The sequence below is a fragment of the Acanthochromis polyacanthus genome, chromosome 7 (genome assembly GCF_021347895.1).
Source record: "Acanthochromis polyacanthus isolate Apoly-LR-REF ecotype Palm Island chromosome 7, KAUST_Apoly_ChrSc, whole genome shotgun sequence".
NCBI classification, from domain to species: Eukaryota; Metazoa; Chordata; class Actinopteri; family Pomacentridae; genus Acanthochromis; species Acanthochromis polyacanthus.
Genome location: NC_067119.1, coordinates 5,325,260 through 5,352,981, shown reverse-complemented (window position 1 = coordinate 5,352,981; position 27,722 = coordinate 5,325,260). Strand labels below are relative to the sequence as shown.

The 27,722-nt window shown below is 36.6% G+C and overlaps 1 protein-coding gene across 1 annotated transcript in view; it reads left to right on the top strand.

Annotated features, from left to right (window-relative positions):
• The first annotated feature begins 1,655 nt into the window (after window positions 1-1,655).
• rasgef1ba (RasGEF domain family, member 1Ba) overlaps window positions 1,656-27,722 on the top strand; it is a 169,998-nt gene continuing 143,931 nt past the window's right edge. The window contains exons 1-2 of the mRNA XM_051950397.1: window positions 1,656-1,925; window positions 23,343-23,390. The gene's annotated coding sequence lies outside the window, so the exon portion shown is untranslated. The remainder of the gene's footprint in view (window positions 1,926-23,342; window positions 23,391-27,722) is intronic.

Below are 27,722 nucleotides of genomic sequence, written 5' to 3'. Positions count from 1 at the left end.
TTATATATGATAAATTCAGTTGTCTGTATTTAACAAAAGAGGGAAGATATGTAAATTTACATTTTTTTTATCAATTTAATTTAAATCAGTGTATTTAAAAAAATACATTTAGAAAGTGTAAAAAAACCTGCTGATTTTTTTAAAGTTATTTGTTTATTTCTTTGTCAGTACGCCAAGGTTTATTATTTTAAAGACATGAAATATTAAAAGCATTTTTGTCTTTAATATGAGAGCATAAACTTTCTTTTTTCAAATAAAATCATTTAGTGATTTAAATGCAATAAAGCAATAAATTGTATAGAAATGTATTGTTTATTATGAATTTAATTTTCTGTCTTTATTAAAAAGGAAAATCGGAAATTGAAATGTTACTAATTTAATTTAAATAATGTGTATTTTAAATTTGTAATTTCATACATTTAATTATTTTCATGAAATGAAAGAAAATCTGCAATTTTTAAAAATTCATTTTAATGCATTTTAAAAATAATTATATCTATAAGTTATTTAAAAAGTTATTTATTATTTTACAGAATGTTGAATTTTGGCAACCTTAAAGACATGAAATATTAAAGATGTGAAACAAACACTAAATTGTATAGATATCATATTATTTATTTTATATATTATATAATATATATTATATCTTAAAATAGCAATTTTATTCATGTGATTATCTGTACTAAACAAAACAGGGAAAGTCTGTAATTTATAAAATTTATTTTAATTTATTTTTTAAATACATTTTAAAAGTGTTTAAATAAGTTCATTTAAAAGGGTATTTATTTATTATCCTAAAATAGAATTTAACAATAAATTGTCTAAATATTATATATGTAGATTGTATATATTACAAATTGAAGTTTTTGTATTTAACAATTTTATTTTTTACATCTAAAAACGCTTTGTGAACCTGAAAGACATGAAATATTAAAGGTGTGAGTCATTTTTTCTGTTTTTAGAAATTGATCTTTTAGGTATGTAAATGCAACAAAACAATAAATTGTGTAGATATTATATATTTATATTTTACATATTAAAATAGTGATTTTTGTGAAAAATATTATAATTTAATTTTAAATTTAATTTTGTGTATTAAACAAGCTGTATTGTAAATCTGTATTTTTAAAATGCAGTTTAATGTATTTTTCAAAGTTACATTTGGAAAGTATTTTTAAAATACAATAACACAATCAATTGTGCATATATTATGTATTGTAGATATTATATATCACAAATTAAATTATCTGTATTTAACAGTTTTAAAAAAAATACTATAAAAAACTCTCAAAAACTGTTGATTTACGTTTTATTTATTTTTTGTTTGTTTTTGTCTTATTCCGCAGTATGCTGATTGTTGTCAACCGTAAATCCATTAAATATTGAAGTTGTCAGTCTTGAATGCTCCATGAGGGGGAAAAACGCGTCACGTGTTTGACTCTCGTCCAATCAGGCTCCGGTGTGTCCAGGTGTGTTTCCTCTGTGGATTGTGGGAAACTCCGGTCGATGAAAACAACCTGACGGCTCGTCGTCCCTCCCTGTCCCCTCTCAGCTGGGCCCCACCTGCTGCTGCTGCTGCTGCTGCTCGTCCACTCTGGATTTAATTCTTTTGGAAGGAGACAAACCGCTAAAAGCCTCCGAAGCTCCGGCATCATCCAGCGGCTGCTCTGCTCTCTGCACGCCGCTTCAGCACCTCTCCTCGGGCCACACTCGCCCGCCTTCCCGGGACTCTCTCTGGAGGTGGAAGGAATCAGGGATATGAACTCAGGGTCCTTGAACGCCCAAAGAAGTTGACGAGGCGACTGAAAGAAGACTCTCCTGTTGATTCTGCATCTCGGGGATATTTCTCTCACCTCTATGCAAAGTTCCTGGCTGAATTACTGGGATGCACACTTCCAGACAAGAGCAACGCTCCTTTGTTCGAGGTGAGGAGGCTCTAAAATCTGTTTTATTTCCAGCTGCATGGATGAAAAAGGTGCGGTGCATCTCCATGGTTGTCTGTGGCAACAGGAGGCTGAGGCTTTGTTCATCAGTGTGATTGACAGAAACACTTCATTTACTCTTTCATACATATCTACATCCAGCTGCGGATGAATGCGTCTTTACGCACACTTTAGCGTCCTAAAGCACCAGATTACTGCTAATAATGACTTTGTGTGACTTTCTGCGTCGTTTTCATAGCAGGGATGTTTTTTTTCTGTGTGTGCCAGATGTGATTTGGGTGATTCCAGGCACCGTGGTGGTTTTTTCTGCAGTAAGTAGAGCTGCATGTGGTGCCAGCACGCTGCGTCTGAGACTGCGCTGTATTTGGGTCAGTGTGCCACAAACTGAGCTCCACTCACACAGGAGCTGCACCTGCCCTCCACGTTCCACTCATTTTCTGCTCCGCATGGGCTGGAAAACCTGCTGAGAAGTAGCTGAAGGTTTCAGATGTTTGGCAGAGGAGTTTGTGTCTCCTTTCTGGTGTTTTTATTTCCTCTTGTAGGGCTGCTGTTGTGTCAGAGGAGAGCTGTTTTTTAGCCAAATCCTTCAATTATTAGTCTGTTGTGTTGGACCACTTGTTGCCGTTTGCAGATTGAATGTTTGACCTTTAGTTGTGTTGCTGTGAAAGAAAAAAACGGTCAAAAAATGGTGAAATCTGGCAGAAATATGTTGTAAAAATGACATTTTTAGCTGATTTAGATGCAGTAAAGGAGTGTAATTTTATAGCCACACGTTATTAGTTTTAGTTTTATTCTTTATTTCATTCATTTGTAAAATTAAAAAAAAAATCTAAATAATACAAACTTCTCCAAACTGGAATGAAAGGGAACAGAAAGAAGACAAGTCTTAATTTATCTGCCCCTTTATCTCCAGAACTCAAATTACAAAAAACGAAATAAAAACACAACAACAACATAAACAACAATGACAACAACCAAAAAAAATTTTTTTTAATCAAACAAACGGAGTAAATCTGTAAAATAAGTTTTAAAATTGCAATAAAGAAATGGAAATAAATATTAATATTATCAATAATGCCATAAACTAATAGTATTAAAAAACTGTGATTCTGTGTCATTCATACGTTGTGAAAAAATGAGTGAATATCTGCTAAAAAATGATGTATTTTTTAATATTATTTATAATTTAATATAATATGTATTTTTTTGGTTGAAAAATGATGGATATCTGACAAGTGAGCCAGAAAAAAATAATAATATTAATAATAAAATAATAATGTATAATTTGGAAAAAACAGTTAGTAATTAAATAAATATGATTTAGAAAAAAAACAATATATATCTTTAATTAAACAAATCTGTTAAATCTGTAAAATAATAGTTTTAAAATTGCAATAAAGAAATAGAAGTAATTTAATAATTTCAATAATAAAAAAATAAAATAATAGTAATAAAAAAGTATGAATTCTGTATCATTCGTAAGTTGTGAAAAAATGCTTGAATATCTTCTAAAAATTGTATATTTTTAATATTATTTCTAGTTTAATACACCCCTGTCAAAAGTCTTGAGACACTTTCTCATTCAAATAAATTAGAACACGTCTCAAAACTTTTGACAGGAGGTGTATAATGTGGATTTTCTGTTTGAAAAATGATGGAAATCTGACAACAAGTGAGGCAGAAAAATAATAATAATAAATAAATTTTGAAAAAAAAACAGTGGAAACAGCAACATTTATAAAGTGTAAAAATTGTGAATATCTGCAAAAAAATTCTGGATTTTTAAAGTATTATTTGTAATTTACAAAACAGGGAAAATCTGTAAAATGACAAAAATTATGTAGCCTAAAATATCTATCTTTATCTTCTTTTGTCAAAAATGGTGAAAATCCAGCTGCAAATGTGCCAGAAAAATAATATAATATTTGCAATAAACAATAATAATAAATAAACTGTGTAATACTGTGACATTGTAATGTGTAAAAATTGTGTGAATATGTGCAAAATTATGTGTAATTTTAATATTAACTATAATTTAACAAAACAGGAGCAAAAATGACAGTTGCCTGCATTAATCTGGAAAACATAACGCAAAAAGTACCCAGATTAGATCACCTAATGTGGCGTTTACATCGGCTTCTTGTCCTCAAAAGGAAAAACAACAACATTTGTCCGTTTGTTCTTTATCTAAATGTGGATCTGGTAGTCGTTGTGTAACATCGGCTCCAAATGAAAACAGTTTCAGGTTTTATTCTGGTCCCACAAACAAACTCCAGCTGTAATCCTCAGCTACCCATAATCCACCAGCATCCTCTCAATCTGCCCGACACACACACACACACACACACACACACACACACACACACACACACACACACACACACACACACACACACACACACACACACACACACACTGTGTCTGCCAAATATTAAAAATCATCTCCGAAATGTGTCGGAGAGAATGAGAGGACGAACCTCCTCTCGAAGATTAGATCCACAGACGGTTACGTAAAGCTGCGTTTCTGATTCCATCTGCTGAATGGATGAAGTGCAGGTGGAAAATGTTTTTATTCCCCTGAAGAGAAACGGGCAGAAGCAGAAAAACTGTACTGATGATTATTAGAGTCAAAAGTTTGGAGGCAACTTCCAGTTTCTGCTCGCGATGTCTTCTTTATAAAGGTGAAAGTAATAAAAACCAAGTTGAATTCCCTAGATTTTGGTTTGTACTTCCTGTATTTTCCTCAATTTACCTTTAGGTGTATACCCCCTGTCAAAAGTTTTGAGACACTTTCTCATTCAAATAAATGAGAACGTGTCCCCAAAACTTTTGACAGGAGGTGTACCATTGATGTTACCAGAGGGTTGAGAAGATTTACAGGAGTCACAGCTGTTCAAAAAAAAAACCAAATAAATCACAGTTTTATTCACTTTAGCTTTCTGGCTTTTGTCGTCTGCATAATCTAAAATCTAACAAAACAAAGGAAATCTGTAAAATAACTATTCGTAGTTTTCTACTGTCTTCTTTTGTCAAAAGTGGTGAATAATGTAACATTAATGCTGTAAAAAATGTGTAAATATCTGCAAAAATCACACATTTATATCATCTGTAATTTAACAAAACAGGAGCAGTCTGTGAAATAAGAGTTTAAAAGATATTTAGCATTTTTTGCTCATTAATGTAGCCGACATATAAAAGAAAATAAATGGTGGAAAAAAAATGAAAAGAAGTAGAATAAAATTGTGGAACTCTGTGGCATTCATAACCTGTAAAAATTGTGTGAATATCTGCAAAAAATTCTATATTTTTTAATATTATTTGTAACTTAATGAAATGGGGAAAGTCAGTGAAATTACAAAAAAAAAAAATCAGCTCCTTAATACAGCCTAAAATAATTCCTTTTATCCTCTTTCATCAAATAAATCGGGAAGTTGACAGAAAAATACTCAGCATATTTGATGTTTTTTTTTTTTTTTTTTACATTTTTCCAATCTAAGCTGCTCTAAAGTAGAAATACCAATAGAAAAGAGAGTAAGGAGGATGAAATTAGTGAGTTTTCTGCAGTTTCTTTCAACAATCACAGGAATTATCACACTATGCCTTCATAAAGTGGTTTCCTTTTGGTTTCTGGTGCTTATCTGCCTTTAATGCTGCTAGAAAGCTTCATATTTTTATGTTTCTGAATCAGTGTCATGACTAGGAACCAGTGTTTAGGGTTACGAGTGTCAGTTCTGCTCAGTTTCCAGAGCAGAAGCCACAAATCCAGCTGATGTTTAAAGAAAAATGTCATATTTAATGTGCGTCTTACAGTACAACACTCATTTGTCCATTACACAACATTTTCTGCCCTTAATTGGCCGTTTAGGAGTGAATCCCGGTGAAGTGATGTTTATTTATCCACAAATTGGGGTTGATTCGTGCAGCAGCTGTTCCAAGTTGAACATATGTTGTTTAATATGCTGAGTTAGAATGAAATCAGCAAGAGAGGCTTTTATTTTGTCAAACTCATCTTAGTTCAGGTTCCACATTGATCTGCAGTGATCAGTAAAATCACAGCAGAATAACCTATAAATCACCACAACTTCACATTTTTCCTTTGTTTAGTGCAAAAAAGTACATTCTGACAATGTTCACATTTGAGGAATTAACCTGAAGTTTCTGAAGAAAAATAAATTCAGTTTCAACAACATTCAGCCTCAGTTATCATTTACACATTACAACTTACAGATCACAGAATGTCTACAAAGACACAAAACATTTAGTCATAGGTATCTGGAACTGAATGATATACACCTCCTGTCAAAAGTTTTGAGACACTTTCTCATTCAAATAAATGAGAACCCGTCTCAAAACTTTTGACAGGGGTGTAATACTTTACTTTAAAAAGGATAAAAAAAACCTGACAAAAGCAAGACAAAATATCACAAACATGACAAGCAACAAAAGCGAGATACAAAATGACTAAAAAGTTACTGTACAGAAAACAGTGTTTGATGCATGACTGATTTTATTTTCATGCATTAATGCTGCATAATGATTGCTTTCAGATTGAAATTTCCAACAGTTCCAAACATGTCTAACCCAAAACTAAACTGTCATGTCAACGATTTTGCTAAATAATACCGTCTTTCTTGTGCAGCAGTCGCATTTTTAATCTTTTAAATCCATCAAAGTGTGAATATTGAACTGAAATTTGATTTTAGCACAAATGTAGCAACAATATCCGTCACAAAATGTTGCAGTTAGATGTTTTTCCCAAATTATTCGGCCTCGGTGTGCACCTTAAACACAAAAAAACTGTACTAATTCAATACAAAACACTTTAAAAATCCTCATCTGTAATAGATTCCTGTCATCCGCCATCATTAAACCTCCCATCGCCTCCAGTTGTACGAGGATTTTGTCTCTGCGTGTTTTAATGTATTCGGAAAACAAGGACGCTGGTGCAGCAGGGCGTCGTGTTTCTGTAATTAAATCCTAATGCTTCATCTGCTGGAATTAATTTGTGTGGATTTGTCTGTAATGCTTATGCCAGTAAATATGCTTTTGCAATTATTTGTGTCAAGTCGAGGCTGCGAAAAGCGCGCCGATGAATACGAATCATGTGTTACCGGGTAGAAAACGGGCGGCGGAATATCAATTGGACAAAAAAAACCCCCATGTTTTATGAGAAATCTGCATGGTTAGTTGTTTCATTCTGCTGTGATGCAAGATCTTTTTAGGTATTTTAACGGACATAGGTTGTTATTTCATGTGCAAGTTTTCGTTTTTGGGTGAAATTTCAAGGCTCGTGTGTGATAGGTGGTCGGTCAGCAAAATAAAATCTCATTTTAGACAAATTTTCCTTCGTTTTGGGCGGATTTTCTGATGATTTTGAACAAATGTTGAGTCCACTTGGACAAAGTTTGACTATTTTTATAGACATTTGGATAATTTTGGATAATTTTTGGTTATATTTTTAAGGATTTTGGGACTTTTTTAGTTATTTTAACCATTTTTAAGTAATCTCGGATGTTATTTTGAACAATATTGAGTAATTTTGCACAAGTTTTTATGTGTTTTTGGATGGCATTTGTGTCATTTGGAACAAGTTTTTAAGCAACTGTCAACAAATTTTGAATAATTCTATGTAAAACTACAAAAAAGTGCATTCTGGGTAAACTTTCAAGGCTCATATCATCATGTGTGATTGGTTAGGTTAGTTAGAGCAAAATAAAAATTAATTTTAGTCAAATTTTCTTTCACTTTGGATTGATTTTCCGATGATTTTGAACAAATGTTGAGTCCACTTGGACAAAATTTGCCTGCTTTTGTACATATTTCGGTAATTTTGGATATAGATTTTTTTGTTTTTCAGGATTTTGAGACAGTTTTTTGTAATTTTTTAGCCATTTTTAGATGATTTGCATGCTATTTTGAACAGTTTGAAGTCACTTTGCATGTTTTTATGTGATTTTGGATGGCTTTCGTGTCATTTGAAACAAGGTTTTAAGTAAATTTCAACAATTTTTGAATAATTCTATCTAAAGACGAGGAAAAGTGCAAAATAATGTGGGATAGGTGGTTGGCCAGAACAAGTTATAGCAAAATTAAAGCTAATTTTAACCAAATGTTCTTTCATTTTGGACGGATTTTCCTCCGATTTTTAGGAATTTTAAGAGAAACAGATCATTATTTCATGTCCAAGTTTTTATTTTTAATGTAAGAATCACAATGTAGCATTAGAACACAGGAGTGATGGTTCCTGGAAATGTTCCTCTGTACCCCTATGGAGATATTCTATTAAACATTTCCAGCTAGAATAGTCATTTACCACATTAACAATGTCTACACTGGATTTATCATTCATTTAATGTTATCTTCATTGGAATACATGCTTCTGTTTCCAAAATAAGGTTTCTAAGTGACCTCAAACTTTAGACTGGTGGTGTAAATATACTTTAGTCATATTTCATCCTTCAATTCTTTGCTCTTTAACGGTAACTCGAGTAAAAGCATGAACATGGTGTCTGTCTCAGCTGTCTCTGGTGTATTTTAGCCTCAGCTGTCTCACCTGTCATGAAATATTTGAAAGATAAAGGAGAAGTGAACTTCTGACCCAGCTGGTCTCCTGTTAGATGTAAAATCTCTCACCTGAAGCTGCATTTTATGTCGTTGTAACTGGTTGATGGAGGTAAGAAAGCTGAAAAAAATAACTCCTGGCTACAGAAAAGCTTTTGACCAGTTTAAAGTGTTTTTTTGTGAAATACCTGAGCTGGAAAATCACTAAGGAACCGTCCGTGCAGTTAAACCTTGTTTTTTTTCCTTGAACAACAGGAGCACAGCGCTGTAATTTCAGTGTTTGTTTTTTTTCTGCCTGTGTGCGGCCGGTTAATCAGGCCGAAGCTTCTCTCCGGTTGGTCCCTTCAGAGCGAGGTGTCAGTCAAACCAGACTGCTAATCAAGCAGGGTTTTTAAAAAAAATTATTTATATTCCTGGCAGCGGACTGTGTTTGATGAAGACTGTTATCAGAGCCTCCGTTCATTTCACGGCAAACAGCTGCGCTTCCTCTGAGCGCGCCAAACACGAGAGCGACCAGCTTTTCCTATTATCCACCGACCGCCGCCGTGAAAGCCCATCTGGAGGATACAGTCGCTCTGATAGCTGCTGGTTACTGTACAGAAACCCCTCAGAAAAAACGCCTTCACACGAGCCAGTCCTCTCCAGAAACTTTCAAAGGCTCATTTGACTTCTTTTACTGCGAGACTTAGAGGCAGTTTAGAAAATTACTGCCCCATTAAGGGGATATTAAAGGCTTAAAGAGGGGTATATTTGAGGATATAATTGTCCTGATTGATATGAAGGCTGCACTCATCCTCCTCGGCTTTAGCTTGGGTTTAATGTCTTTGCTTGGTTTCGCTTAAAGGAGGGTGTCAAACATGCGGCCCGAGGTCCAAAACCGGCCCTCCAAAGGGTCCAATCCGGCCCGACTTTGTAAAGAGTAAAATTACAGAGAATTACCTGTAGATTTTAAATTAGTAAAACTATGAATTTAAAATAATTTCTAGACTGTGACAAGTTGTTTTGATCATAAAGTAAAATACTAGATTGTTCTTTTGTCATTTTGTGTCTCATTTTTGTAATATTTTGCCTTGTATATGCTGTTTTTGTCTGACTTTTGTCGTTTGGTGTTTCCTTTTTGTCTCGCTTGTGTTTTTTGTCTTATTTTTGTCATTTTGTGTTTTGCTATATTCGTTTTCTTGAGCATCATTTTTGGAGTTTTCTGTCTTGCTTTTGTAACTTTTTTGTGTAATTTTGAATTTTTTTGTTTAGCTTCGTGTTGTATCTTTTTTTGTCGATTTGTTTCTTGTTTTTGTCGTTTTCTATCTCATTTTTGTAATATTTTGTCTTGTTTTTGTCTGACTTTTGTCGTTTTGTGTTTTCTTTTTCTCTCACGAGTATTTTTGGTCTTATTTTTCTGATTTTGTGTTATTTGTTGTTTTGAGCATCGTTTTTGGCATTTTGTTTCTCACTTTTGTAACTTTTTTGTGTAATTTAAAAAAAAATTATTTAATTTTGTGTTGTATAATTTTTTTGTCAATTTGTTTCTCGTTTTTGTCATTTTATATCTAATTTTTGTAATATTTTGTCTTGTTTTTGCTGTTTTTTGTCTTGTTTTTGCTGTTTTCTTTCTTGCTTTTGTAACTTTTTTGTCTAATTTTTATTTTTTTGTATTTTATTTCGTGTTGTCTCATTTTTTGTTGATTTGTTTCTCGCTTTTGTCACTTTGTGACTCATTTTTGTAATATTTTGTCTTGTTTTTGCTGTTTTTTGTCTTATTTTTGGCGTTTTCTTTCTTGCTTTTGTAACTTTTTTGTCTAATTTTTTTTGTATTTTGTTTCGTGTTTTATTTTTTCTCAATTTGTTTCTCGCTTTTATCACTTTGTGACTCATTTTTGTAATATTTTGTCTTGTTTTTGCTGTTTTTTGTCTTATTTTTGGCGTTTTGTTTCTCGCTTTTATCATTTTTTGTCTCATTTGTGTGAAAACACATAGTCTGGGTGACTCCAAACTTTTGAACAGTAGCATATTTTATATATATGCTAATTTAGTAAAACAGCATAATAAAAAAAGTGAGCCAACTGCCTCAAACGTCCTTCATAGAACTAAACAATCACGTTACTGTGCTGCTGTTTTATAGCTGCTTCATCAAAATAGGACTTTTTGGTTGTAATGGTCAAAACCAACCAATGTTGACACATTTTCTAAACTAAATAGCTAATCCTCCTCACAATAAGTCATATAATCCATAATTATGACAATAATTGACATTTTTGGCCATTTTTGTTTACCAGAAACAGACTTTCATAGACATTGAAATGTGCTTAAGCTGCAGAAAACTCGATCTCCCTGCATGTTCTCTAGTTTACCTTCTGTCAGTGTGTAACGTCCATCCATCAGACAGTGTGGCCACCACCAGGGGGCGCTGTGCAACATGAAACTGAGGAGCAGTTCAGGGGTAACTGATGTCAGCTGATGGTCCAGAGAGGAAATAAAGGAGGTGATGGACAGAGATTCCTGCACAGATAGAAAAAAACTAGACCTGAGTTACCTCATTACTGATCATGTGGAAGAAACAGGAGCAGAGTCGCCTTTAATACGAGGACAGACGGTGATTTATTCTGCTTTTAGATATAATCTGAGTTAAAGGACAGCTTCAGCAGCAGGGAGGTGATTAGTGGAAACAGTCTGACTGCTGCTGTTTGTTTACATAGAAAGGAGACGTTAAGGCTCAGTTTGAACTGTTTTAAGCTGTTGATTTGGTGGAAAAACGTTGAGATTTTTCATTACACACATCCAGAAATGACTTAATTTCACATTTTGTGGGATTTTCAGGTTGTTCGAACTTATTGGGAACAATTTTAAATAATATATTTGGTGTAAAAATGTCATTTAAATTATGAAATTATGCATTGTGGGCAGTATATTGTTTAAAATGTGGAATATTAATGACAAGAAATAAATAGATTGACAGTGTACACAAGGTTTACATTATGAAAGAGTTATTTTCCTTAAAAGTGCAAAACGTTTTATCAGATTTGGACTAAATGGACCAATAAACCCATAAAGTCCAATAAAATATACCAAGTCTGAGCTTGTTTTTAATAAGTTATGTTTTTTTTTCTGTTTTTATAGCTCCTAATTGATAAATAGTGTCATTTTGTAAAAGTAAGTATGTTTTTTCCATTTATCTGACTCCTGGGATGTGAAGATTTGATGCTTTTCTTTTTCACATATGACAATAAAGTGAAAATCTTCAGGATTTTAGACAGAACAAGACTTCCTCGGCGGAGAAAAGCTAATAAAAATAATCAATGAACGAAAAAAATGGAAATTATGCAAAAATTAGCTATCTTTTGGACAATATCTTCTTCAGTTTATAAAATTTTTTAAAAATTGTTTGATTAAACATTGAAAATATTGAGAAAGCAATGGAGATTTTTAATGTTGTTTAAAAAAGATACGCTTTGGAAATTATGACTTGTTTTTAAAATGTAAATAAAAATAAATAATTGAAAAAAGGAAATAAAGCTAGAAATTGCACAAAAAGTAACATAACTTTTCTGCAGTCAGTCTATAAAATTTATAAAATTGTGAAAAATGTTGACAAAGCATAAAATATTCACTTAAATTCAATAAAATGAGTGATTAAAGATAAAATTATTGAAATAGCAATGGAGATTTTTAATGTTTGAAAAAGATACACTTTGGTAAATGTCATGACTTGCTTTTACAATTTAAATTAAAAATAAAGAAAATTGAAATAAAATTAGAAATAGCACAATTAATAAGATATCTTTATCTTTTGTCTATAAATTATATAAAATTGTCAAAAATATTGACAAAACAGAAAATGATCACTTAAATTCAAGAAAATAGTGTTTAAAAATGAAAATATTTGAAAAACAATTAAGATTTTTAATGCTCAAAATGATGCACTTTGCAATAAATTGCTTTTACAATTTAAATAGTAGGAAAATAGTTTGGAAAAAAAAGACATGTAACAAGAAATCGCACAAAAATAACATATTTTTAGTGCAATCGATCTATAAAGTTTGATTAAAAAATAGAGAATAGTTGCTTAAATTCAACAAATTAATGATTAAAAAAATGACAAAAATATATTTTTAATGTTGTTGAAAAATATTTGCATTGGAAATGAAAAGAAAATTTCCAAAAACAATGAAATAAAACGAGAAACTACACTAAATCAATCGTATAACCTCATGTCAGGGGGACGTTTATGTGGATTTTGTTCTAAATATAACGTCAGCAGCCATTAAAGCTACAATATCTCCAGTTAGGATCGTATTTTCTGCTTCAGGATTGTTGATTTCACTGAAAACGAGCCACTTTACGTCCTGTCTGCTGCTGTTAAGTATCCTTACTGTGCTGAAATGCACAGACCCGGTGTGTTTCCATCAGTGTGAGGAGGAAGGGCCGGACAGCAGGGAGGAAACGCTGCATCAGGGAACGCCGTCATGACCGCGTTCACACGGCAGTTTAGGGCGTCGCCAGCTGCCAGCCTTTTGTATTTGCAGTCTGCTGCTGGTTTCTGGGTAAAAAGTGTCTCTGCTCCGTGGATTGTGCTCTGAAGCTCCCCAGAGAACGGACCGTTTCTGTCAGCGTGACCTCTGAGCAGCACATCTGATCCCGTCACTGAGCCTGGGAGACGTTCTGCTGCCGTCTTTTTGAGTTCACGTTCAAAGTGAGCACATTTTGTCTGCTGAAGACTCAATGAGGGGCTTTTAGTAGAGCGTGTGCATCCTCGCTGGATCTAATGATGACTAAAATATTTGGGGGTAAAACTGAGCATGATGCAGTGATGGCTAGAAGTTGGGACTTTGCATGGCTATAGTAAGAGGATAGATGGGTTTCTGTGCAGATTTGCAGATCTCTACCACCTGTGCTACATTGACTTCAGGGTCCTTGAAAATTAGGGACTTTTCATTGGGGGGGCAATGTTCAGCAGTCCATATCTCTCTAAACAATGTGCCTAGAGGGCTCCCCCTGTTTAAGTAATAAGAAAGTCTGGTCTAGAGCAATACTAAATGGTGCTAAGACGTTAATCTGTAAGATTTCTGGTATTTTTAACACCCTTAACCCTACTCGCGAGTGGTTTTTTACAAATAATTTATGCATTTTGGGCAAGCCCCCCTGCTCTGTAGAGACTTCTCCTGAGTGTGTGTGTTGTTTCTAGGACATCACCAACATGTAGAGAGCTTGGAGAAAAAAATTCAAGCCTCTGTGATACCCAGAAGCAGAGATATAAGCATTTTAAAACCTAAAAATTCCAGGCGAGGATTGAGGGGAGGGCATTTTGGCCTAAATTATTAAAATTTGAAAATGCCATAACTCAAAAATTATTGGGAGTATAAGCCTGTAATTTTGCACACAAAGCTTTTTTTTTTTTTTTATCATGATCTTCCACCAGCAGCACCCACAGTAAAATTGAAGATGGTGCTGCAACCGCCTTCCTGAATATTTGGTGTTTTGGGATGGAATAAGCCTGAAAACATTTCCAAACCTCCCAGTTTTCTGAATGCTAATTATTATTTTGCATTTTGAAGGCCCTCTCTGGTGAAAGTTTTTGTCGTTTTTTTGTTGTTTTACCATGTTTGTATGGTCTTTTTTAAGTGATACAAGACGTATCATAAGCAAACAAAGTTAATCAGCGCTGCCAAAACCGACAAATCTCAAAAACTCTAAGTCAAATTGTCAAAGTTTTATATGTGACAAACCTAAAAGAATCAGTTCTGTCAGTTTGCAGGCTTGGAGCTTTCTTTCTCATTATTCTCTTTCCAGGATCGGTTACCGGTTTCTAACACGTACGGCTGATTTACTCCAATACTGCGGCTTGTTTTTGTGCAGCGTTTTCTAGTTTTACAGCATTTAAGCAGAGGAATGAATGAGCAGCCTTGGAGGAGTACTGTCTACTTTCTTAGTGCTTTTCTGGGAGGTTCTAGAAATAATTGCGATATCGTTTTTCTGTTCATTCGGTGGTATTTTGAGCGGCAGTCTTTTTTTTTTTTTTTGCAGCAAATCAAACAAATTGGCTCTTCTAAGCTCCTGCTTCTCATTTTTTCAATCCAAAACTTGCCCAAAGTGAAGTCAAATCCGTGATAGATGCTCAGAAATGCAGGCGGTCGAATGTTTCAGAAACTTGTGCTTTGATGTTCTTCATCGGTTGTCAACTTGAAAAGAGAAAAGTTTGCCAAGACGAAGTGTTACACGCTAAAATTACTGCGCAAAGACGCCGACGAGCTCCGGCTGCACGTTCCTCGGCTCCACTGTAAACATCAGGCGGGTTTCATTTGGAAGGAGGTGATTCTCCTCCTGTGCAAATATGCTTTTGGCTGCCAGGAGCCTCATTCACATGAATACCAATGAGAAGCTCCGGATGCGTCGTGCATTCAGGAAGAGGACCCCCCCTCCTCTATTCATATGCACACAACACCGTCTCATCGGCAGACAAACGGCGCATACATATGTACAGAGGGCTCTGCTGCCAGGGTGTGCATGTTAATAGCAGATTCTGAGGAAAGATCTCCAACCGAGCACAAGACTTCAGGCTGCAGCGGGTTTTTCTGACGCTCATTTGGCCTAACGAGCTCCGGACGACCTTCTCCAAACACGTCTGACTTGTTAGCACTGGAGGGTTTCAGTTGGTGGGATGTGAGAACTTTTCCTGCCTTAAAAAAATGCAAAGCAGCAAGAAAAGGGCTTTGGAAATCAAGCAGTGGAAGTCATTTAAACCTGGATTCAGTAGAGAGAAAGAAATCGATGCCTCATCTGTGCTTGTAGAGCAGCCGCTTCCTGTTTAGTAAACAAGCTCAGAAACGCTCCTCTTTGTCCAGAGGTGCGATTGAACCCATGTGAGTGATCAGTTTTGACACTAATACCGTACGTCAACACAGTTAAAAGGTCGCAGAGTCGACCTCGACGTGCTGGGAGGTCGTCCACCCCCACCGGGCCGCCGCGACCCTCCGACGCCTCCGTCCTCATTACTGCCGAGGCCCCGAACTCCCACGTGACCTCAAACACACCGTTTCTGAACACACACTTCTGCATCCGACCTCCACAGCAGCCCCACACATTACCTGATGGGTTTGAAGTGGTTCATCTGCAGGGGTGAGGAGGGTCAGCAGCTCAGGAGGTCACAGTTCAGCAGACTGGATCGGTTCACTAAAGATGACGAACATCAGCGTTGTCTTTGACTGCAGGTTTCCAACCAAAGTGCTGAACTGGATGAACCAAAGTGCACATTTTGCATGAAATAGAGGAGTTTCAAGCCCAAAATTGAGCCGTTTGTTGTTGTTTTTCTCTTTATTTTCATGTTATTAACACTGGTGCTTCATGCATCTACACAAAATGAAGCCATTATTACATAAAATACCCGTTAACTTCATCTTGTACTGCAGGTTTTCAGTCAAACTGCTGAATCGGATGAACGAAAGCAAGCTCAAATTTAAGCTGTGAGTTGGTTTTGTTGCCCTTATTTTGTATTATTAACACCAGTGGTTCATGTATTTACACAAAAAGAAACCAATATTATATCATTTAACCATTAACTCTGTCTTCTGCTGCTGGTTTTCCAGACAAAATGCTGAATTGGACAAACAAAAATGCATGTTTTGCATGAAGTAGTGTCGTTTCAAACCCAAACTTGAGCCATTTGTTGTTGTTTTTTACACTTTATTTTCATGTTATTAACACTGGTGCTTCATGCATCTACACAAAATGAAGCCATTATTACATAAAATACCCGTTAACTTCATCTTTACTGCAGGTTTTCAGTCAACCTGCTGAACTGGATGAACAAAAGTGCATGTTTTGCATAAAATAGTGGAATTTCAAGCTCAAATTTAAGCCGTGAGTTGTTATTCCCCCCTTTGTTTTGTATTATTAACACCAGTGGTTCATGCATTTACACAAAAACAAACCATTGTTATGTCATTTAACCATTAACTTTGTCTTCTACTGCTGGTTTTCCAGACAAAATGCTGAATTGGACAAACAAAAATGCATGTTTTGCATGAAATAGTGGCGTTTCAAACCCAAACTTGAGCCATTTGTTGTTTTTTTCCTGTATTTTGTATCATTAACATCACGTATCGACACTAAAGGAAACCGAAATGAACAAAAACCTGCTTTTAAAGTCCTTTTTCAGACTTTCATACTTACTAAACAAATAAAAATTCAGCTTATTCTCCCATAAATTTCCACTCGTTTCAAAATTAAAGTCTTTATTTTTCACATGCTCATACAGTATGTGCAGTGAAATATAATCTATAGGGAATTATAAGGAAATAGAGTCTATACCTACAGTCTACTAATGCACATCATCAAAAACCCCACAAGGTAACAAAATAAAATAAAATACAGACTCCCTCAAAAATAACAGCATCCTGACAGACCTTTTGCTCCGTTTAATCCCTTAAAGAACAGCAGATAGTAAAAGAAAACACTGATACAGAATGTTTTTACTTCTTGTTCTTTTCTTATCGGTTTGTCTGTGACCAAAGAATATCGAAAAACTAAGGACACATTCACGCTCCCAAGAGGAAAAAAGAAAAACAATTGATTTTGTTGATACTGTGACCTTCCCTCCAATTTTTCACTTTTGTAATGAGTGTGTCTCCCCCTCTGTGATGGGAAAAAAACAACCACTGCTGTGTAAATTCACACTCCCAGGACGAGGAAATGCATCGGTTCTGGTGGCGAGGTGACCTTTACTGCAGCTTCAAGATCAGGGCAAACTTCAACCACGTGAATGTTTTATCCTCTGGTTTCCATCACAGGAAACTTGTCTTAACTTTAGATAGTCACAGCCTCTTAGAAATGATGTCAACTATAACAGAAAATAAGGTTTAATGGTTTGATTTAGCAAAACCTCAGCATCCATGAGAAACAAAACACCCCCAACTTGTACATTAATGCAAAATTACAACAAAATGACCACAAAAAGGCACAAAATGACTGAAAAGACCAGAGCTAGACACTCTAAAGTGTGGCAGAGACACACAAATTAACAACTAAGACACAAAAATGGGCTTGATACTGTCCTCAAATATCAACTCAATGAAAAATAACCACAAACCCAACCAAAATGACCGCAAAGGGACGTTAAACTGTCACGAAGAAACACAAAATAAGTGCAGACACACAAAGTGGTGACAAGTGGATCTATAAAAATCAACAATTTAGAAAAAACTACCACAAAGAGACACACAATGACTTCAAATAGATACACAAAATTGCTACAAAGACACAAATAGCCTCAAAAGGGACCTAAAATAACAATATCTACAATAAAAAAGAGACACACAAAATGACTGCAAAGAGAGAAAATGCCTGCATCGAGACACAAAATGACTTCAAAGACACACAAAATGGCTAAATATTGTCCTAAAATATTAAGAACTGGATGAAAAAACTACCACAACGAAACACAAATTGACTTCCAATAGATGCAGTTACACAAAATAACTACAAAGACACATAAAAGAGCCAAAAAATGACTTAAAACTATCACAGAGACACAAAATGACAGCGAAGAAACATAAAACGGTTCAATGTTGTCTTTAAATATTAATAACTAGATGAAAAACTACCACAAAGAGACGCAAAATGACTGCAAAAAGACATTCAACTGTTAAAAAGAGACACAAAATGGCTACAAAGGGATCTAAAACATCAGTACATATATGGAAAAACTACCATAAAGAGACATAGCACTGTATTTCTATCGGAAAACACCAATTTTTACAGCAAAAGTTAATTGGTGTACTGGAGAAATGTTGCATCAGAACACAAGAAAGAAGCAGCCAGGAGCATCTAAACTCTTACTTCATCAGAAATAAAGTTAGTATTTAACAAACAATACTCTTAGTTCCACCATCTTTTATTCATCAGCCTGTGTTTACATTTTTCTGCTCACATGTGATCAGATTTCCGAGCTTCCCGTCCTCATCGGTAGAGGTGAGTTTTCCAGATCCGGTCACCGTCGTCGGATGATAAAAACCTCAGAAGACGGATGAAGCGTCTCCAGCTGAAATGTCAGATCTGAACCGTCCCGCTGTGCTTTTGCGATCAGACGGAGGAGACGCGACTCGACTTTCTCTCCTGTTTTTTTTCCTTCTCCTCACCTCGTCCCCCATCAGAGATCCGTTCAATCACAGCCGCCGTGACTCCTGGAATATTCCTCTAAAGGTCACTCCAGTCGCCTCGCAGGAGTCGAATTAAAGGAAAAGCAGCGTAAACTGAGAACAAAACACGTTTTTTTTCCCCCCTTTTTTTCTGGTTTCCACCACAGAACAATCTGTAAACATGGACTTTGTGTTTTCATGTTTGCAGCTCCTGAGTGTAGAAATCAGATTTTCTCTCCAGGTAACAAACTGTTTCCTTGTTGTCAGTGAAGTAAAGGTGTAAATGCAGCTTCAACGATATCTGTATTTATTTTTAACGCATACATGCAGAAAAAAATAGTAAAATATGGAAAGAATGCAGAAATAATCAGTAAACTTGCATTCTCTCTCCACACAGTTTACAACAAGCGGATACTCTTCAATATTTTCTGTTTAATACAGTTTTTTTTAACATTATTGATAAAGAATCCCCAAACTTCAGTTTTTTTTAGTTTGCCTTTCAATATATGAGGTTTCTTTCCAGTAGAACGTTGATAACATGAAATGAATAATAAATCCAGTCTAGACATTGCTAGTGTGGTAAATGATTATTCTAGCTGGAAATGTTTAATGGAATATCTCCATAGGGGTACAGAGGAACATTTCCAGCAACCATCACTCCTGTGTTCTAATGCTACATTGTGTTAGCTAACGGTGTTGAAAGGCTCATTGATGATTAGAAAACCCTTGTGCAGTTATGTTAGCACATGGATAAAATCACGAGTTTTCACATAAAACATAAAATTGAACGGTAGTGTATGTTCTTTTGATACAGAGTGAGTATAAATAATTTTTTAGGGCCTGAGCACCGGCAATACGTAAAACCCTGTTGGGGATTTTTCATCACGATGCTCAGTTGCATTTTTGAAGCCTAAACATACCAAGAAACTCAAGAAAATTTGCACAAACTTCAGAACTGCGGAAAAAACAGTACACAGTGTATGGTAAAATGGTTCCACAGCGCCACCTGCAGTATTACCATGGCAGGACGTTTCAAAGACATCTACTAAATTTGGCAGCCATGCACTCAACCCAACAGGAAGCCCGTCATTTTGCGTTTTTGTTCATTTTTAAGAGCAAACTCATCCCAGAAGGTAACTCCGAGACACGCTTTGGCCACAAAAGACACATTTGGCCAGTACATACAACAGGCCTAAGAGATGAAATGCCATCAAAATCTTCCGCAACAGTCAAAGGGTGTTGCCATGGCTGAACCAGGCATGAACTAAGCGTGACGTCACCCGTTGGTTTCCACGCCGAGAAAATGAAGCCCGGATTTTGCTACTTCCTGGTCGCCATTTTGGATTTTTTGGAGCCAGTGACGTAAAAAGCGTCATCAAACAGGCTGGACCGGAAAGCAACTAGGGGCAGGACCAGTCTATGGGCGGGCCAGACTGAGAGCTGAAGACTCTCTTATCCCGCCCACATTTTACCACAGAGGCTTCTGTTGCCCTAAAGGATCTGTCAGTCATTCCAGACAAGACTGTCAACCAAGTATAGCCCCGCCCCCTGGCTCTGCCAACTTTAACGATTTATTGAAAATTCAGTATTGATTTATTTTAAGATCGGCCACCTGATCTCTCATTTTGACCATGAAAACTAACGGGAAAAAAATCCTGAGCTGTAGAAAATCAGTCTATCAAATTTTATTTTTTCCGGTGATGATTTGGGGTCTATGGAGCAAAAGCTTTTTGGAGCCAACCCTAGCGGACGGCGTGATATTGCAAGTTTTTGACACTTCCGGGTGGGCTTCATTTTTGGAGCCAGATGCTACGTCCACTATATATACAGTCTATGGGCTGAACTTGCTTCATAGTACAGATTCCAGGTACCGTATTTTCCGCATCATAAGGCGCATCGGATTGTAAGGCGCAGTCTCGATTACGGGGTTTATTTCTGTACTTAAGCCATATATAAGGCACACCGTATTATTGGGCGCATGCTAAAACAAGGAAACGGAAGCATAACAGTGACTTTGGTTGAACTTTATTCTACTACGTATTTAAAAATACACTCACAATATTTTTTGATCAATCTTTCGTCGGCGGGAAATGGTCCAGCAGTCAGAATTTGGAATTCGGTGCACAGATAAGATGCACCGGGTTAAAAGGCACACCATCGATTTTTGAGAAAATTAAAGGCTTATAAGTGCGCCTTATAGTGTGGAAAATACGGTAGCACCAATGATGCTTAAATTCAGGGATATTATGTGATCAGTAATGGGGCGTTCAAGTTCAACTCCATAAGATTCTTTCTGCTTCTCAACAAATCAAACCTCACAGACCAACAGAAATCTGACTGTTCTCATTTTCCACCGTCACCTCTGGGATCGATAAATCACCTCCGTCCAGCAGAAACGTGGGCAGCACATGACGACCTGCTCTACCGTCTCCTTTGCCCCCTTCCTCACCTCCCTCACCCCAATCTCACACCTTCTCTCCCCCTCAAAAAAACCTGCAGATGGTGCAGCTTGTAAAATACGAGCCGGCTTCCTGCTGAAGGTTTACTGCAGCTCTCTGGTTTTTCTTTTTCTGCATCAAATGAGATCTTTGTTGTGGGAGAAGGTGTGTTTTTTTTTTTTTAAGGTGCAGGTGAGAAACAATAAGTCTTTATGTCGAATCACCTGAGGGGCTGTGGGAGTGTGTTTCAGTGTGTACCGCTGTTTGTATGATTGTGTGTTTGCTCTAAAATTGTCTGGATCAAATAATTTTCAAACTGTGTGTGTCCATGTGGGAGTTCATTATTACTGTTCTGCAGAGGTTTGTTTTTTCCTTTATTATTCTCTGTAAATAAGTCCTTTGGGAGCTTCACTCTGAAGCTTTTAAAGACTCATTACGGTTTGTGGTTTCATCGTCTCCTCTAATATGTTTGCTTTTAAATACCTCCAATGCCCGCAGTTTAAATGCACCAGTTTACAGTTTGCATTTGCATTTAATTGAGGAGCAAATCAAAAGTTTATTTATTTATTTCCTTCAGTCGTAGTTCACTTTGTTGGCGGTCTTGCCGGGATCATGAAGATCTGATCTCATTATTATTATTTATTATTATCATTGGGCATTTACAATTGGCTTCAAATCAGTAATGTACTTCGGTGTTCTATCCAAAAAAACAGATATAAATAGATTTTTTGAGATACATTTTCAGTTGTTTCCATGAATGCAGCGCTCGTGTTTTATTTCTATGTGCATTCTGAAGTGTCACAGTAGAAGAAGTCAGTGGAAACGGCAAAATTCTGGGAGAAAAATTGTGGGTTTTTTTACCTTTTTGAAAAATAGGAGATGGAGCCAACCTTCTCTGCGTAAATTCTGATGTTACAAAAAGAATAAATTCCCATGGCTGAACGTCTGCTTCCACTTCTGTTGTTGTTTTCACGTCTCAACAACATGAACAGCAGACAGAAAATAGATAGATGGATAGATAAAGTGCTTTATTGATCCCCTATTGCTAATGACAATGTTACTTACCACAAAAATAAAACATGAAAAACACAATCTTCATAATGTATGCAAGATTTATAAATAATAACGTTGCGACTTTACTGATTGAAAACAGTTCTGAAAGCATTTCTCTGTTTTTTTTTCTTTCATACATTGATTGTAGATAGAAAAGTTTAAATGCGAAACATTTATTTTGTTTGTGGGTACTTCTATGTTAAATGGCCACATTTTATGTAGCTGTGATTTCTGATCATCAATAACTAATAAATGAATGCTGCATTTCAAAATAGAAGAAAAGCATTCAGAGAGCGCAGTACTCCACCAAGGCTGCTGAGTCGTGTCATTTCCGACAGGTGAAATCTTTAATAAAAATTGAAAACCGTGCACTGAGCACAGGTGTGTTATGCATGTGTACGTTATGTACGGATACCGAATCGCGTGACCTAAATATGTAGTGGGTGGCGGGACTTGATGGAACTCAGAAATACCCACACAATTTAATCAGTTGTTCCTTGTATCATTTCTGACGGATACGTCCTGATAAGTCCATAGAAGTGGATTTTTAGCAGGGTCACAATCATGTGCTCACTTGTTGTCATGGTTACAGTGACGCTATGCCGCTACCTCGCAATGATACAGAAATCTTTAACAAATCCGTGGATCCAGACTATTATCCGCATCACTGCCAAAATCCTTCCCTGAAAATTTCATCCAAATCTGCTAGTTTGTTTTTTAGTAATGTTACACACAGACAGACAGACAAACGTACACCAATCGTGATATAACTCTGCTGCGTTCCTCGGTGGAGTAAAAAGCTGCATTTCTGACAATGCTATATGGGGGAATGAACGGCCTTGGTGGAGTGCTTTTCTTATTAGTCTTGTTTTACCTCTGGATTCATTCTAAGGTACATTTAAAAAAGGCTCCATGTGTACAATTTGAAAATGTGTTCCTCTGATGACCTCTACAGGATGTTTTAGAAAACACAAAGGCATCATGACAAAGTAATGTGTGCAAGAACACAACTTATTGATTTGTTTTACAAATGCAAACCAGAAATGTGCAACTTCGTCCAGTGGCCACATCCCTAATATTTGCTCAGCAGCCTCCAAATACAGTCACATACTGTGTTTCAGTGACATGAAATACTAAATATCTGTGGTTTTATGTGATGCATTTCTGTTTTCCCCTGCAGTGTAATCATTAGAACCATATTTCTGTGTGTCCTCCTGCAGTGTCGCAGCCAGCCACCCCTCGGACTCAGGCCTTCCTCCAAGCAGCGGGTATGTAAACATTCACAGCCTTAAGTGACTTTTTGTTTCTGTTGTGCGTCCTGAAAGAACAGGATGTTCGTACTGTACACAACACGCCACAGAGTCGGCTCTGCCCACAGAAACACGGATAGCTGAGCTGAAAACATCACATGATATCCATCATCGGGCGGCAGCACTGCAGAGGACTGACATGCGCCTAATGTTATGTGTTCTCATGTGATGTAATGCTGCTCTGCACGTACCTTTTCACGTAGCTTGAAGGAAAGACAGAGTTCTAAGAGACCCTGCATGACCTCAGTGGTGTTTTCATTTATACTGGCTGATCAGGATTCTGCTGGGATGTCACTGAAATCAAGATTTTTCTCAGGAAAAGCAGACGTGTTACAAAAAATACAGATTGAGTACTGTTGATGTTCGTTTATGCGCTGGTTTTGCAGTTTTATTAAACGGATACACGGTTTGTACCACAAAAATGTCTGTGTTACACATGCCACTGGGATAGAAGAACACTAGTGCTCAGATCCAGTTTGTCTGAAACATGAACTCTGTCTGGAGGTCATTAAGGCCACAGAAGTCTTTGTCATTGTGCCAGATGCTCGTTAAATTCACCCACAAGCTCTCTGCTTGCCGACATAAACTGTGGTTTATTTACTGGTTTCACACTGGTTTGTTGACTGGTTTCATATTGGTTTGTGTACTGTTTTCTGGAGTGAATCCATATTGATTGGTTGGCTGATTTCATGCTGTTTCATGCTGGTTCATAGTGATTTGTTGAATGATTTCACACTGTTGTCTGGTTTGTTGACTGGTTTTCTGCGAGTTTGTTGCGTGGTTTCATACTGGTTAGCCGACTGGTGTCATACTGGTTGGTTGACTGATTTAATACTAATTTGTTGACTGGTTTCATGCTGGTTTGTTGACTGGTTTCATGCTGGTTTGTTGGCTGGTTTCGTACTGACTCATACTGGTTTGTTGACTGATTTTGTACTGGTTTGTTGACTCGTTTCACACTGTTTGTTGACAGGTTTTATACTGGTTTGATAACCGGCTGAATACGGGCATGATGACTGGTTGAATACATGCTTGTTGACTGGTTTGTTGACTTGCTTCATGGTGGTTGTTGACTGGTTTCATGCTGGTTTAACTATGTAGAGACAGTAAAAGTTTTTGGCGTCTAATGGCAGGAATTGCATTCATTTAAAGCTATAACAACCTGGTAGCAATACAGGTTCCAGTTTTTTTTGTTTTTTTTTTTAGTCATTTCTTCTTTGTGGTCTTATTTGACTAAATATCAGAGCCTCAGCAAAAGCAAACCTGCCATTACTAGTGTCATGTGAATCAGAATGTGTGCAGAAGACCTCCTGTGGTTAATATAGACAGTAGGCAGCTACTGACTGTCTTTGAAGATTGTATAGCACACACTTAATCACACACACACACACACCGTTTTTCCATTCAGGGTTCAACACTGGAGGCTTCGGCTTTGATCTCCTGTCTCTGTTTGACTGCCGTCCTCCCTCCTTCGTCTTTCTTTTCAATGTCATCCTCTCTTTATCTATTCTATCATGTAAACATTCTTTGGAAACCATTCTCTTACTCTTCTACTACATGTGAGCAGCTCAGTTTGGACCACTAACCGGGCAAGTTAGCCATGTGATATTGACCTCATTCCCTCCTTCTTTCCTTCCTTCGTTCTTCCTGAGATAATCACAAGCCGTCTGAGAATGCAGCCGAACACATCTTTCATCTTGCGGTCTCTGCTAACTCCTTTTGTCAGCCTAGTGAGCCTTAAACAAACCCAAACCAGTCTGTAATCCGGTGGTTTATGTTTCACCGTTGGGCCCTGGGAGGTCGCCGGTCATTCAGTGTTGTCTTCCAGTTACCTCATCCTGGATCAAAGCAGGAGAAAGACACCCTGTGACGATCATTTGAGAAGCATGAGGTCAGCGCTGGGCTTTCTTTCACTCTGGTCAAGTCTGAAGAAACCCCCAGGAGCGCTACTGGTCCAGGAAGTTAGATAATCCGTCTTTGTCGGCTGTTTTCTTGTGTCAAGTACACACTTGGAGACCACAGTTAAGTTAAAAGCAGGTATCATATGTAGAAGACGTGAAGAACCACTAAAATTCTTTGTTTTTGGACAGAGTTCCATTTACAGAATGACTTTAACATCCACTTATGTCCTTGGTTTCTCATACATAATGCAAGTCGTTGACTGGTTTGTTGACTAATTTGTTGACTGGTTCAACCCTGATTTATTGACTGGTTTATTGATTGTTTTCATGCTGGTTTGTCAACTGCTTTCATACTGGTGTGCTGACTGTTTTCATACCAGTTTGTTGATTGGTTTCAGATTGGTTTGTTGATGGATTTCATGCTGGATTGTTGACTGTTTTCATGCTGGTTTGTTGACCAATTTGTTGACTGTTTTTTATGAGTTTAATACTCGTTTGTTGAGTGTTTCATACTGGTCTGTTGACTGGTTTTCATACTAGTTTGTGACTGGTTTCATGCTAGTTTGTTGACTGGTTTCATGCTAGTTTATTGAGTGTTTTCATACTAGTTTTGTTGACTGGTTTCATGCTAGTTTGTTGACTGGTTTCATGCTAGTTTGCTGACTGGTTTCATGTTTGTTGAGTGTTTCCATGCTAATTTGTTGAGTGGTTTCATGCTAGTTGACTAGTTTCATGCTAGTTTGTTGAGTGTTTTCATGCTAGTTTGTTGAGTGTTTTCATACTAGTTCTGTTGACTGGTTTCATGCTAGTTTATTAAGTGTTTTCATGCTAGTTTGTTGAGTGGTTTCATGCTAGTTTGTTGAGTGGTTTCATGCTAGTTTGTTGACTGGTTGCATACTAGTTTGTTGACTAGTTTCATGCTAGTTTGTTGAGTGGTTTCATGCTAGTTTGTTGAGTGGTTTCATGCTAGTTTGTTGAGTGGTTTCATGCTAGTTTGTTGAGTGTTTTCATACAAGTTTGTTGACTGGTTTCATGCTAGTTTAACTGGTTGCATACTAGTTTGTTGACTGGTGCGTTGATTGTTTTCTTGCTAGTTTGGTGATTGGTTTCATAATGGTTTTGGAGATTGTGGAACCTCAGTACATTGTACCTTCTAACACTACATTTAGACAGTATCCTACCAGAGCTTTTCAGCAAAATTCCTGACCACCTACAGAATGTTAATGTACAGCTTGGATACAGAAATGCAGTTTTTTCTTAAATGCATTGCAGAACCATTCAATTGTCAAACATAAATTGGATTGATTTTAACGACTTTAATGCACTTAAAGTGTGTATTATCGAGGAAAATGGTATTGGCTACCAGTGCACCAATGCAGACATGTCACCATAAAAAACAGATTTTAAAATTCGGTATGCTGCAAAATACAAAGAGCTTCACCTGCTGCTGATAGCATTGGAAAAGCTTGAATATACCCGATGTTCATCTATATATAAAAGTGCTGTACCCTAACTTTAAAATAAACATGAATACATTTCTCGATCTTGGAAGAAATTGGTCAGACTGGATGGCCTTAACAGTCATCAAAACCCAAATGGAAGCACAGATCAAAGGAGGCAGCATTATCCTGCTGTATGCATGAAATTGAACTTGAAATAGCGTGTGCATATATATATGCAGGGTGTGTTGTACTGCAGGCCTGAGGTTTCCGATTTAGCTCCTAAACCATCAAACACTTGCAATGCCTAGAAAGGGAACAACAAAATCATTACTACCTGTTAGTGAGTCATCGGTTTGCGATATAAAAAAGGTCGACAAGGGGAATAATAATGATCGCAGCTCAGGACACAAAGGAAAACAGTGTGTCTGTTTGTTTTGGAGGAAAAGTAGGACGCCGGTTTGACATTTCAGCTGTTGCGTAACGTTTGGATCGTAACCTTTTCAGTACAGAGTCGGTAAAAACCAGAGGAGCGGTCACAGAACTGCTACTGTTGAGCTCTGAGGACGGATGTTTTCCAGCTGCGATAAAACTCTCCTGGCGCTAAACACTCAACCACCACAAACCACCACGACCACAGATCTCCAGTCAGCAGGGACTGGAAATATGTCGTGGGAAAAGACCTATTTTCACACTGATGTTCCCGGTGGATATCACAAGATGCCTCCTGGTTCAGAGTGGAATTTATCAGAGAGAGAAAGAATGCCAGGATTTATGTTTCAGGTAGAAGACACCTAGCTTAGAATGGATAAAAATAAAGCTAAAAAAAGCCTATGTGCTGCAGAAATGATCAGTTTCTGATCTTAGGTGTTGGGCAGAACTCTGGAAAAGTCAGTGGTTAGTTGATTGATTTCATACTGGTTTGTTGACTGTTTTCGTGCTGGTTTGTT